This window comes from Rhododendron vialii, chromosome 1a (genome assembly GCF_030253575.1).
Source record: "Rhododendron vialii isolate Sample 1 chromosome 1a, ASM3025357v1".
NCBI lineage: Eukaryota > Viridiplantae > Streptophyta > Magnoliopsida > Ericales > Ericaceae > Rhododendron > Rhododendron vialii.
The window spans coordinates 25,464,937-25,477,864 of record NC_080557.1 but is presented as its reverse complement, the minus strand read 5'-3'; the positions used below and the strand labels follow the sequence as shown (position 1 = coordinate 25,477,864).

At 36.9% G+C, this 12,928-nt stretch overlaps 1 long non-coding RNA gene and 1 pseudogene across 6 annotated transcripts; both read left to right on the top strand.

The window, feature by feature from the left end:
* The first annotated feature begins 1,489 nt into the window (after positions 1-1,489).
* On the top strand, positions 1,490-8,420 carry LOC131333487 (uncharacterized). 6 transcript variants are annotated; one of them, XR_009201822.1, is made up of 8 exons: positions 1,497-1,615; positions 1,723-1,780; positions 1,882-1,982; positions 2,170-2,258; positions 2,372-2,678; positions 4,684-4,752; positions 5,154-7,821; positions 7,946-8,420. It is a non-coding gene; the product is annotated as an uncharacterized LOC131333487 (long non-coding RNA). The 6 variants fall into 6 exon arrangements; XR_009201816.1 differs by having other exon boundaries at positions 1,518-1,615; positions 5,154-8,420; XR_009201821.1 differs by having other exon boundaries at positions 1,601-1,615; positions 1,893-1,982; positions 5,154-8,420.
* A 3,065-nt stretch (positions 8,421-11,485) lies between these two features.
* LOC131308675 (U2 spliceosomal RNA) lies at positions 11,486-11,591 on the top strand (annotated as a pseudogene).
* The last annotated feature ends 1,337 nt before the right edge of the window (positions 11,592-12,928 follow it).

Here is a 12,928-nt window from a genome sequence, read left to right as displayed (position 1 = left end):
AAGAGCATCAAAAAGTATTAAATACTACGGCTACTCGGTATCAGAGGAAGTTCAGGTCTAAACGTTTGTCTCTAAAAGCTTCACCCATTACCCCCGAATAGTGGAAAATAGGTAAAGCTGGGGAGCAATTGTAGGGAGGTATTCCCGAACAGGTACTTCTAGTAGTCGAACACGTGGTGTGTAAGAACACGTGAGAAATTGAATATGACTGATCGCCGGTCAGTGCATTGAACAGCGATAAGAGCCAATGACATGAGAAGTCATGGGTATAAACTGACTGTTCGGCAATATGGACCACTGACATGAGAAGTCAATGGTCCAGGAAGGTTGTACGAGCTCAAAGACCAGTTACATGTGAAGTAACTGGTCCAAGCCGTCTGTTCGGCCATGAGACGGCCGAACAAAGAAAGAGCTCCAATCAAGAGTAGGAGCAGAGGGAATACACTGGAAGATTCCAGAATAGTCATGTCCCGTAAAGGAATAAGATCCCGGGAATATAGGATCTAATAAAGATACCCAATGAGAATGGGATGTTCGGCCCGTAATGGAAAAGAATCCTAGAAGGACTCTTTTCCATAAGCTGATAAGGGAAACGAGAATCCTTGACATCCTGGTTTTCCTATACGAGTTAGGAATCCTATGGCAACAGGAATGCTTAATCTATAAATATGAGGTAATACATTGCTTTCTGATTGCTTTCCTACTGATAATTAGGGTTTGACTGCTAGTACGTGATACTAACTTTGGCATCGAAGGGCCTTTGCCACGAGAGGCAAAGGTGCACTCACCCCCTGTCTATTTTGCAGATTAGGGTTCCGACGACGAATTAGGGTTCCGGTGAAAAGGCACGAGTAAGCCGTTGCAGTCCAGTTGATCCGAAGTATCAATTGTTTTCATCTTCCTACAACTCATATTTCTCCCAATTCGGCATTAATAAAACATTTCGATAATTAATATGTCACGACCCGCCACTTATTACCAATAAACTTTAAAATACCCTATATATTACGCACTTCTAGGCCCCATTCTCTCAATATACAAATTTACATTACCAAAATAAAGTAAAAGTTTACAAGCCTCAATGACCTTACAAACAAAAATCACTACAAGAAAAATGAGAATATGTGACGAAATGGTGGTGATGAAAGTGGATTTCGCCTCAAAATATACCTATTTTGTGAGGAAAATATTTTTTCGTCACCAATTAAGAGGGCAAAAAAATTTAAGGTGAGGAAATTTTATTTTGTCACCAAAAATAGTTAATCAGTGACGAAAAAATAAATTTTGTCAGCAAAAGGGTAGACAAAAAAATATAAGGTGACGAAAAAATAAATTTTGTCGCTAATCCGTTTCCTCCACATATACTTGCAACCATTACGTGACGAAATAATTCCTCACAAAAGGAAATACTTTGGGTGACAAATTCTTTTTTGTCTTCCATTTTAAACAGGGAATTTGGACGATTAAAAAAATTAAAGTGGGAATTTGTCGCTAATCCGTTCCCCCAATATTTCCCTTTCCCACCTAAGTCTCAAACCCTATCTCCTCGTTTCTACAAGCCGCCGACTTCAGACTTCTCCTCCATGGCGATTTCGTGATTTGCCTGAGACCAAGGGTGAGTCTATCTTTTTCTCCCTCCCTCCCTCTCTCTTAGACTTTCTCTTCTTCAAGACTTCATCTGTTGATCTGTTCATCATCTTCTTCATTACTTTTTGTTTGTAGTTTGTAAATCGTGAACCGCGAACCACCATGCACCACCGCAAACCGTTGACAACTGCAGGTGAGTCTCTCTCTCTCTCTCTCTCTCTCTCTCTCTCTCTCTCAGATTACAGACCGGAATCACCGTATTGTATCCTAATCACCATTATCACTGTATTGAAGCTTCAAATTAGGGCTTTTGCCTTTTGGTCAAAATATTACAAGACGTCAAGACCTGTTAGGGCTTTTGATTTCAGGCAAGTTAAGGCTTCTATTGAACCATTGTGAGTTTTCTCTCTTTTTCTCCAAATTAGGGGTCTTGTTCAATTTGAAATGGAATTGTATGAATAGGTTTTGGTAGCTTCCGTTATTAGGTTCAGTGTATTTCCAAAAATTTCTTATCTCTAATTTTCATTTTTTGTTGTGGTTTAGAATTTATCTTTTTATGTTCACCACTTCTGTACCTTGTAGAATACTAATTTTCTACTGTCTCTTAACATTCTATAATAAGGTGCACGAATGAATTGGTTAGAGACCAGAGCATCTTAAACAAACAGAATGTGAGTTTATATTCTGCTTTTTAGTATTACCTATACCTTGTCTTTTAAAAGTACGAAGCCTTATATAATGTTTTCTCCTTTTGTCTTTGCCACAAATGCCCTCCCTAAATTAGTTAAATACCTGCCCCATTCAACACTGGTTCTTAACGACACACCCATTCTACTCCATGTGGTGTGGATGTTTGTATGTAACCTGTCCCATTCGACACTGATTCTTAACGATACCACGCCTCTTAGCTCCTACCATTCGGATTATATGTACAACACAACTGCCAATCCTAACAGCTTACAAACTCAACTTGCGACGATTTAATGCTCAGACGGAATTGTTTCATCACGTCCTCCTCCATTGAACTTGCCAAGAGCCCTATTGCCCACGCAAATCTAATGGCCATCATCCCTCTCTACCAAACCTGGCAGGTAATACATTGCTCAAATCTTTATTTTGACCATACCACCGTCTCTCCTTAAGTATCGTCACTAGTTCAAACATTGTAAGTGCAAACTGTTTGATAAAATGTGTCTTCTAAATATGAGTGTTCCTAACCGTAACACAATGTCGCAACCCTTCTTTAAAACGAAGTAATATATACTCAGCCCATCGTATTTCAATCTCATTTTACAATAAACAAATCATGCACTCTAATCATCCTTGCTCCCAAAGTCTCTGTAATATGATTTTCAAAATGAATTTTTGTTCTAATGTGGCAAATGGGGTGTCTTTGTGATTTGTGTGATGATTTTAGTATTTGAGTTGATTTTGAATGGGGATGTTAGGACCGGAGCGACACAACACGCATAACTCAGACACTGAAATCATAAAAAACTCCATTTGTACATATATATACACACAAACATGAACAAACTCTCTGGGGAGAGCCACAACCGGCTCCCCCTCTCAGGCCTCACCCTCTCCAGACTCTCACTCTAGCTGCCACTCCTCACTTTGCTCTCACTACATCAATTTATACAAAGAAAAGGAAACAAAAAAATAGCTGTGACTCAACATGGCCCATGGCCACATACACATGCACATGGAGAATCCGACCTTTTGGTGGTTCACAAAGGAAGGCATCTCCTGTGTCTCACATGGGAGACAAACCCAACAGATGTGTTGTTTGTCGAGATGGTGTGAATGAGGATCAATGATTATATGCCTGGTTGGAATAGAATTTTTCCAAATATATACCACTAGTAAAAACTGAGTCATGCGATTTGAAAAGTGTAAGGTATTTCATTTACAGAGACTTACAAATGGTGGTTACTTAGTTTGAGCAGGTTTAAATGGGAGTGGCCTTTCAAAGAATGCCATGTTGTCATGGTTTGTTGGTATTCTTGTTGAAGTCTTTGTTTTAATCTTATTAAAATAGGAGATAGCTTCAAAATTTATTCCTTTAAAGATATCTTGTATTTTGGTCGAGTATTTCCTAAACTCCATGTGAAATGAGCATATTACCTTTACCTTCTTTGGCATAGTAATTTGCTACATGAGCTGATAATTTGCTCTTGAATGCACATCAAGCTTCACTGCATGCCCTCAAGATGCATTTGTCTCTTGCTAACGTGATAGGATATTAGGTTAGATAGGCTTTCAAAATTTATTTCTTTACCTTCTATTTTGGTCGAGAATTTTCTCAACTCCATGTGAAATTAGCAAAATAACCATACTGTTTTTGGCGTTTTCATTTGCTAGACGTGCTGATAGTTTTATGGTTATCTAATAGTAGAGTACTATTGGTATAATTTTCTTCTGAAGTAAATCATGAGTATGCAATACGAGTGTGAAAACAAATTGAAAGCATAAAGCAAGAAGATTAAGAGGACAAAATGTTCCTAACTCATATGGGGTTTAAAGGCAACAAAAAGAGAGTCAATGCTTCGGTCAGCTGTGATGCTTTTGGCAAGGTGCATAAAGGCTAACAAAGATTTGGATGGCTATTAATTTAGCTTGAATTTTGTCTTATGGAGCTCATTAGTTTGGTAATGTCTTGTCCTTGTAGTTTTGAGAACATTATATAATCTGGAGTCTGGAATAGGGGTAGAGTTGGCAAGGGAGAGGTGCAAAATAGGGGTGAGAGAAAGTTGATATTTAGAATTTGTTACATATGGAAATAGAAGTTCATCCCTCAACTTTCAAATTCGTTTTTTGCTGTTATTTTGAATTTTAAGGCATTTGTTATTTTAGTGATCCTATTTGTTGTGTAGACATGTTTGTTAGATTAGTGTGCACTAAAGCAAATCTATCCAAAAACCATGTACAATGCATTTGCTAAAGCTATAAATTTTGTTCCCTAGACATAATGTATTTTTTTTTGGTAAGAAAAGCGGAGTATATGCCACGTGCATTGCACTTGCCTTTTTGTACTAGTATATATATATATATTGCTTTTCTAGTACAATTTTTTTGTTTCACTCTTTGTTGCAGTGAGAAAAATAAGCACGGACACCGAACTCGATATCATGTGGGACAATTGGATCAACTTTCTTCTATAAGGTAACCATTGTAGCTAATTAAGTTGACTCTATTCTGTTCTCTTACCCAGTTAACTTGGACCAAGCATGAGGTTTCCATGGCAATACTATGCACCTATGTATGCATCTTTCACATTTGAAGGACCTTGAACATCAATGAATATAGTAACCTTGATTTATTAACAGTTTATTGCAATTTTTATTTTCCCTTTTCTATTTTTTGTACCATGCTTCCTATATGATTAATTGGTAGCTAATTTGATTTGTTATTAGCTTGCTTATCTGAAAGTTTCTTTGTAATGATATGATTGTTTGTGTGGAATTTTAGACATAATTTGGAAACATTATCTCTCTTTTTTTCCGCCTACATTAATAGGCAATACAGATTGGTTTGCCTCATACGTTGTTCTTGTGTGCATACAGGTCTAGTGATGCTCAAGAGATTGATGAAACATATCAAGTACTTGAATCATTGGAATGGAGTGCTGCTATATCTTGGATCTGTCGATTATGTTATAGCGGGAGAACAACTCATAGTGACTTAGTCGAATTGGGATCAGCTCTGGAATTTGGTCTTGTAGGAGCGATCAAAAACACATCGTTAACAGGTTTGATTTTCTTCCATTTTCTAATGCTACTTTTGATGCTGCCTTTTAACCTTCTTTTCTGCCCTTGTGCCTATTGTTGTTGATTCTGGGAGCTCTTTGTAGTGCCTCTTAAGTTTAGGCTCCTAACTTACCTCATCCTTCTTTTCTACCCTTGGCTCCTATTGTTGTTTATTACCTCTTCTCCAAGAAAGGATGAGGCTCAAACTCACAACTCACCGAGAAACACACATTATAATAGATCTCTCTCAAACCAAGAAGCCCAAAAGGTCTATATACGAGCCTGCCTACTGATGGCTTTGGAAAGATACCATCAAAGGATTTAAGATAGTTACCATTGATAATAGAAGTAATAGCAAATATGAACTGAGTGCTTCAGACTTCTCATGTACCTGCACCTACACCACTTGAGCATGTCTATGAGTAATGAGTAGCATGGTGGATCACTCCTCTTAAGTCCCATGACCTACTCCATAATTGATACTTGCACCACTTGAGCCATTTGCACCACTTGAATACTATACCTGCTAGCTGCACAATCTCTTGTCATTTGTTGCTTGCAAGGAATTGATATGCCAGCTAAGGGATGAGCACACATCGAATCTGCTTGTTGAACCATTTGTGCTTAATATGTTCACACCATAATTGCCAAGAAAGGGACCTAAAATGCAGATTGTAAAATATGCAATAGACATAATATCAACAGCAACAGATTACATTGAAAGCATATAGCAGTGACATTTTATAGCTAACGAAACCAGTAGGACGCAAAAGGTGAGACAACCAAGTAACAATCTGTTAGGTAGTCAACTCCCATTCATTTACAAACCAGCTAGCTTGATCGCCTTTAGCTTGAGACATGAGCCTAAACCTAACATCTGAACAGATTTTATGAGTCACAATAACAGCAGGGCAGCTAACATTTTTAAACTTAAATTCCTCTCCTTCCAAATCTGGTAGATAGTGATTGTGAAAGCTAATTTAATGGTAGTTACCCTCTATGTGAAGGGACTTGGCATTAGGCCTTCCTCCTCTATTAGGACTAATGGTTAGTGGTGTATCTATGAACGGGGAGTATGTAACACACCTCAAGGGAAAGGTGCAAGAGTAAGCTGAGAAAATTCAAGAGCAAGCTGAAAAAATTCAGGAGCAAGCAGAAGGAATTGAAGTGGCAAACAATAAGATACACGAGCTAGTAGAGGCAAAAGAGGAACATGGGGGACTTTGGCTAGTGTTATGGCGTTTCTTGAACACCAAGGATTCACTGGTTAACGACTTGCTGGTCAGTACATCATGCTTTCCCTATTTATACTCATAATGAGAAAACTGGGAGTGGGCTGTATATTTTTGTTGGCTTGGTTTTCTGCCCTTTTTTTTTTGCCCTTTTTGAGCATATGTTTTCTATTTATAGAGATTATGAAAGTTTTTATATGCTCTCATTTGATGTTAACTATTTGTTCCTTCTTGATTAGTTGATCTCTATATCTTATATGGCTGAAACAAGTTACACTAAAATAGTCTAGTTACACAACGCTGTTTTGAGTCTAATAGTAATGGACACCCAAACAGAGGTCTGACGGCTGCACTTGCAGGTTTAACTTCCACGTTCTCTCTCTCTCTCTCTCTCTCTCTCTCTCTCTCTCTCTCTCTCCAATTGCTTTTGATTTGTCTTCTCTGTATACTGGTACCAAAACAACTTTCATGTCCCGAAATAGAGGGGTTTCCACCACTTTACAGTGGGGACACAACATGGACACGCGGGGGACACAACATATATGGGGACATAGCTCCTTAGGTGTATAAAACCTTGTAGCTTAACATAACAGCCCTTTTATTATTCTACATTCTGCTATTACGTATAGTAGGACTATAAGTATGGGCCTTAATTTTCCAAACGGGCATGGGTAAAGCTCCAACAAATATTGCCAATAATAGCACAACTATGCTTAGAATCTCACTATTCCATTGGATCAATCAAACATGGCTATTAGACATACACTTAACAGATAAATAGATGACCAAGTTATATATGAGTATGAGGCTTTTTCTCTCTTTAAAAGTTTGGAACTGTGCATGAAACATCCCATGTGGTGAATTTTTTTGTTTTTATTGATTGTGTTGTGGGTGGTTTCGGAGGGATGTGGGGTGTGGAATTGGATGTGAATGAGTTAGCTTGAGGATTTTGAATTTGGCTGGATAGACTTCTGTGGCAGGGTGAGAGGAGTGTATTTTTCGGCTGTTCTGGTATTGGTTCTGTGGCTGCTTTGTGTGATGTTTGATTTGTGTTTCTTTGTTTCTCTTGCTGGTTTTATGTTGTTGGGGGGGCTGCTGCTCTATTTGCTATCTTTCGGTTGCTGCATCTAGTGGTGTGATTTTGGTTTTTGGCTACTCATGTCTGCTATTGCTGCTCTTAATTTTCTGGATCGCTTGGCCAATCTTTGCTGATGTTTTTTGGGTGAGGTCTGCTCTTAATTATTGGTAGTGAAGTCCTATGGCATATCTTGTGGTTAAGGTGGAGTTGGTTCCTGCTTTTGGTTGCTTCTATTAGGCCTGGTGGTACTGGTGTTGTATTTTGAGTTAGGTCATCACTTGTGTCATTTATATATTAAGTTTCCATAATGTTTTGTGTTCTATTAACATCATAACCAAAATACTTTATCCTACTTTTTATATGTGCAAATTGCATATGCATAAGGTTGGTAGCAGGGAAGATGGTATATATACGCTCTTCTATGAATATTTTTTGTTTGGATATATGTTTCCATGAAGACTCCTCCTTTGGATGAAGGTCCAAGTCTTTTTTTTTTTGGATATATGCTTCTATGAAAACTCCTTTTTTGGATGAAGTTTCGAGTCTTCTTTTCTGGATACATGCTTCTATGAAGACTCTTTTTTTTGTTGAAGTTCCGAGTCTTCTTTTTTCATTTTAATGATGCTACCGAACTATGATGAACATATATGGTATATATTGTCTACCTTTCATGTTTTTGTCATGGGAACATTGATGCTTTAGATCCTATGGTTGAATGGACACATTTGGTGTAGAATACATAGTTTTTGTGGTTAATGGATGTCTAGTTTGGTTAGTTTGGTTCATGATTGGATTGGTTTATGAAGATGTGTTGGCTATTATGGTGTAATGTATAATTCATTTGTTTGGATGAGTATTGAATTATAAAATGAATAGGATAATATTGTCTTGTAAGAAGAGTGTTAGTGACAACTGATTGGCTTTAATTTGAAATTTTAGGTGACAAAAATATTTTGTCACCATTATTATTTTTAATTCATTCATTGGGTGATGAAACTTTTTTTGTCACCTATGCACTTACCTTGATCAATTACCTGCCACAATTAGTGACGAAATTGAAAATTGGTGACAAATAATTATTAGAATGGTGACGAAATGTTTCGTCGTCAAAAAGCATAATAGGTGACGAAGAAAATTTCGTCACCAGGTGATTTTTCCGTGAAGAAATTTTTCGTCGTCAAAAGACACTATAGGTGACGAAAAGCAAATTTCGTCACCAGGTAAGACCAGGTAAGAATCCTCGACAACCTTTAGTCGACAAATTTTTTTTCGTCACGCATACTATTTGTGATGAAAAACATGCAATTTATGACAATTTTCATTCGTCACCTAACGCAATTTTTCTTGGACGGAATGTACAAGTATCCGATTAAGTTCGAAAATAAAAAAAAATAGAACGAGAACATATCCATGATTCTTAAGCCTTTAGATCCATCTCTAAACCGAAAAAAATTGGGTGGCAATAACATGAGCCACAGCTTGAGCAGGAAATACGCTAAATGAAAAGATATGAACATGCAAAGCTTGATATACAAAATATATTCTTTTTATATACAAGTATTGGAAAGTTTTCCATGCTTCCTTTCGTCTGATGGTCTAATGAAGTTATTAAATCTCCCAATACAATGTCAAGTAGAAAGAAGCAAAAATAATCCATGCATAATGTTAATTGTTTCCATTCCTTACTTTTTTTTTAATAATCTAAAGAATGCTATTAGGCTACCAAATCAAATCTAATCCCGGATAGAGCAAATAACCCATAAAATTCAATACGAAAAATAACAAAGTCCAAAATATAATAGCCAACCAACTCAAATATCAATTCACTCAATACCGAACCATAAAATTATATGAGTTGCTCACTGATACAACCAACCGACAACCGTGCTAGACGTCTCTAGCACATGCACTTTACGGGCTATTAACCCAAATGACGAAGCAACCTACCCCGGGTGGGTTTACGGACTTTCACCGACGGCGTCACAATTGACCCGAGTAGATTTACTGGCTTTCACCGACGGCATCACTTTACGGACTTTCACCGACGGCGTCACAATTGACCCGAGTAGATTTACGGGCTTTCACCGACGGCGTCACAATTGACCCAAATAGGTTTACGGACTTTCACCGACGGCGTCACAATTGACCTAAGTTTCCCGGTGACCTACCTCAAAATCACAAAACTATCATATTCCAAAAGATCTCAAATACTTGGCCTTAAAGCCCAAATCAACTAAAATTCCTCGAATACTCACCCAAATCCATCAACTTTAACTAATGTAAAATATACTCAATCTAGTCTCCACAAACACAAAAATTATTCAAAACAACTCACATATATGCAACAAGTATACAAAATCATATATCAACAAGTCCCTTTCCTCAGCCTACTAATTGCATAGGGTAAAAATAATCCACTTGTTATAAAACAAAAATTGCCCATTTAAGTTACTATCTTTTCATCAAACACATGGTGTGCGTGTACATAACTAGCTCATGTTCAAGCACCACTTAAAATGCATGAATTTCCATTTTAAGAGAAAACCCCAAACCAATCAAGATAAAAATACGAAAACTAGTATAATTCCAATCATAGCCACGAATAACATTACCAATCTTTGACCTAACCTCGTGTACAGTGAATATATCCAAATACATAAACTAGGGCTTACTCTATCAATTGACTAACTCTAACCAAAGCTCAAATTAAGTGCACACCAAGGCATATACACACCCATATTTAATCACTTAGCATAAATCTTATCTCAAAGAGAGAAATCCCCAAATTGCCATGAAATCCCGAATTTGACCGATTGAGATTTTGTTCGGATAGATGCATAGCCCTTTGTCCGTAGATCACGTTTTCTACTTGCTTTTTTGCAAGATTCACGAGCCTTGACCTTCAATTTTGGTGTTGAAGCATGAGGGTTTGATGAATAGAGTTGGAGAGAGAGAATGGGAGTGAACGGAAAAGAAAAAAGAAAGAAAAAAGAAAGAAAAAAAAAGGGAAAACAGAGAACTCGTGAGTTCTCTCTGGTAGCTTCCACTTTTTAAGTGCAAAATTGCACTATGGCCTTCCAAGAATCAAGCTATTGCTCCATCTTCTAAAATGTTTGGAGTCATTACACTAACGCCCATAAGCTAACAATTAATAATAGTTAACTCTAAAAGCTTAAAAAAAACTCCATCACATATGGGTCCCACGCACTCGGTCCATAGCACACAACTCATACCCGATCAACCAAACACACATACACACGTATATGCACGTCTATATAGAAAAATCCATCCTTTACTGACTAAATATAGTTACATGCAGCCACATTAAATAAAATAAATTAATATTTGGGGCGGATCACTACATAATAATTATGCAGGTCTCTACACTACACTTGGTCCTTCTTTTCATCAGCGATACTACACTTTATCTTAGCCAAAAGACTTAGGCAATACTACACTTGATCATTTTTTATGATCGGGGAAACTACAGTTGATCTTAGCTTAAAAGATCGGGAACAGATACTTCAGTTGATCTTTTTTTTTTAAATTTTCAATACTCTACTTCATTTTAGGCAAAAGTCTAATAACATATACTACTTCATTTTAGCCAAAAGATCTAGAACATATGTTACATTGATCTTTTTTATTTTTAAATTTTCGATACTGCACTTGATCTTAGCCAAAAGATCGAGAATAGTTACGACCCTTGATGTTTTCTTTGATCAAGTGTAGTATCTCTAAGATAAGAAGAAAAAAAAGGATCAAATATAGTATTTGTTCTCAGCCGTTTGGCTAAGATCAAGTGTAATATCGCCTATAAAAAAAAGGGGTGGAGTGCAGTTTCTTCTTGATCTTTTGGCTAAGATCAAGTGTAATATCTGTTCTTACTTTTTTGACTAAAATCAAGTGTCGTATTTGTTCTCGGATTTTTGGCAAAGATTCAGTGTGGTATCGTTAATCAAAACAAAGATCAAGGATAGTAGCTATTTTCTATGATTTGGCTAAGATCAAGTGTAGTATCGTCGATCAAAAAAAAAAATGAAAGTAGTACCTGTCACACCCAAAAATGGTAAGTGACCGGCCGTGAACCATGAGACTAACCCATGGAACATGCAGCCTAAAAAGAAAATAAATTAAATGCCAAAGTTTTGAATCACTGAGTAAATTTTATTCAAAACAGTATCAGCCAAAAACATTCAGACAAAAGCATGGGGCACAAACATCCCACGACCCAAATAACACCAAGTGATCCACAAATAATAAAGAATTCAATAACTGACAAATGTTTCAAATGCGGAAATGATTAATAAAATAAAAATAAGATGAGACACCTTAAGGAGGTCAAACTAAAAGAAGTCTTCGAGATGCTTCCAGAGTCCTTGCCTAAATCCCCGACTTGCCTGAAAAAGAAGTTGGAATAAATCCGTTAGCTGACGAGCTCAGTGAATAGCAAAGTATGTCTATTAAATACAATTCTAAAACAGGGATCAAAATAATGTACCATGTCAACATAAATTTGGCATAAAGGTGAACAATAAAAGAACCAATTAATCCAATAAACGATTCATCCGATAAATCTTAGTGGTGATCACAATACAACCTCCAACAACAATGGAGAACCACAATCAAAATCAATAGAACCAAGTGCCAGTGAAGAAATATCTCGTAATTGGATCCAATATCGAAAATTAGAGTCACCACGAGTAGGCAGCCCATAGAACTTTTCACTAAAAATGATCCGGTCAATAAGAACCGTTGAGCATTAAGGTCACCGACCTAATCCAGTCTCTTCCCTAATGGCCAGAGTCACCCGCACACAGAGGATTAATTTCCCTGGACTTCCAAAATATGTTCCCATAAATATCCACAAAGTTCTCACCAAAAGATTATTCGATCAACAAATGGTTTTACCGATGCCGCATGCCAATTTAATATAATCAAATATAAACAATATGTGTTTTCAATTTCAATAGTAAATTTTCCAAAACAACAATTTAAGAGACACAAGAAAGTTCAAAAGTATGTAACATGCTTAACCACTCACCTAAGTCCAAAGAAAATGCAACCAAGTAACGCAAAACGAGGTTAACCTGAACAAAAATAAAGTATACAAGTGACTAACTAATTGAATATAATATTGACAATACAAATTAGTAACACCTCTACTATTGAATTATCCCAGCTCAACACATTCCTAATTCCTAAACCACCAGTAGCCTCCAAAAATCCATCCACGAAACCCCAAGGTTTATTTGTTTCCCAAGAGCAATACCTGATACCCC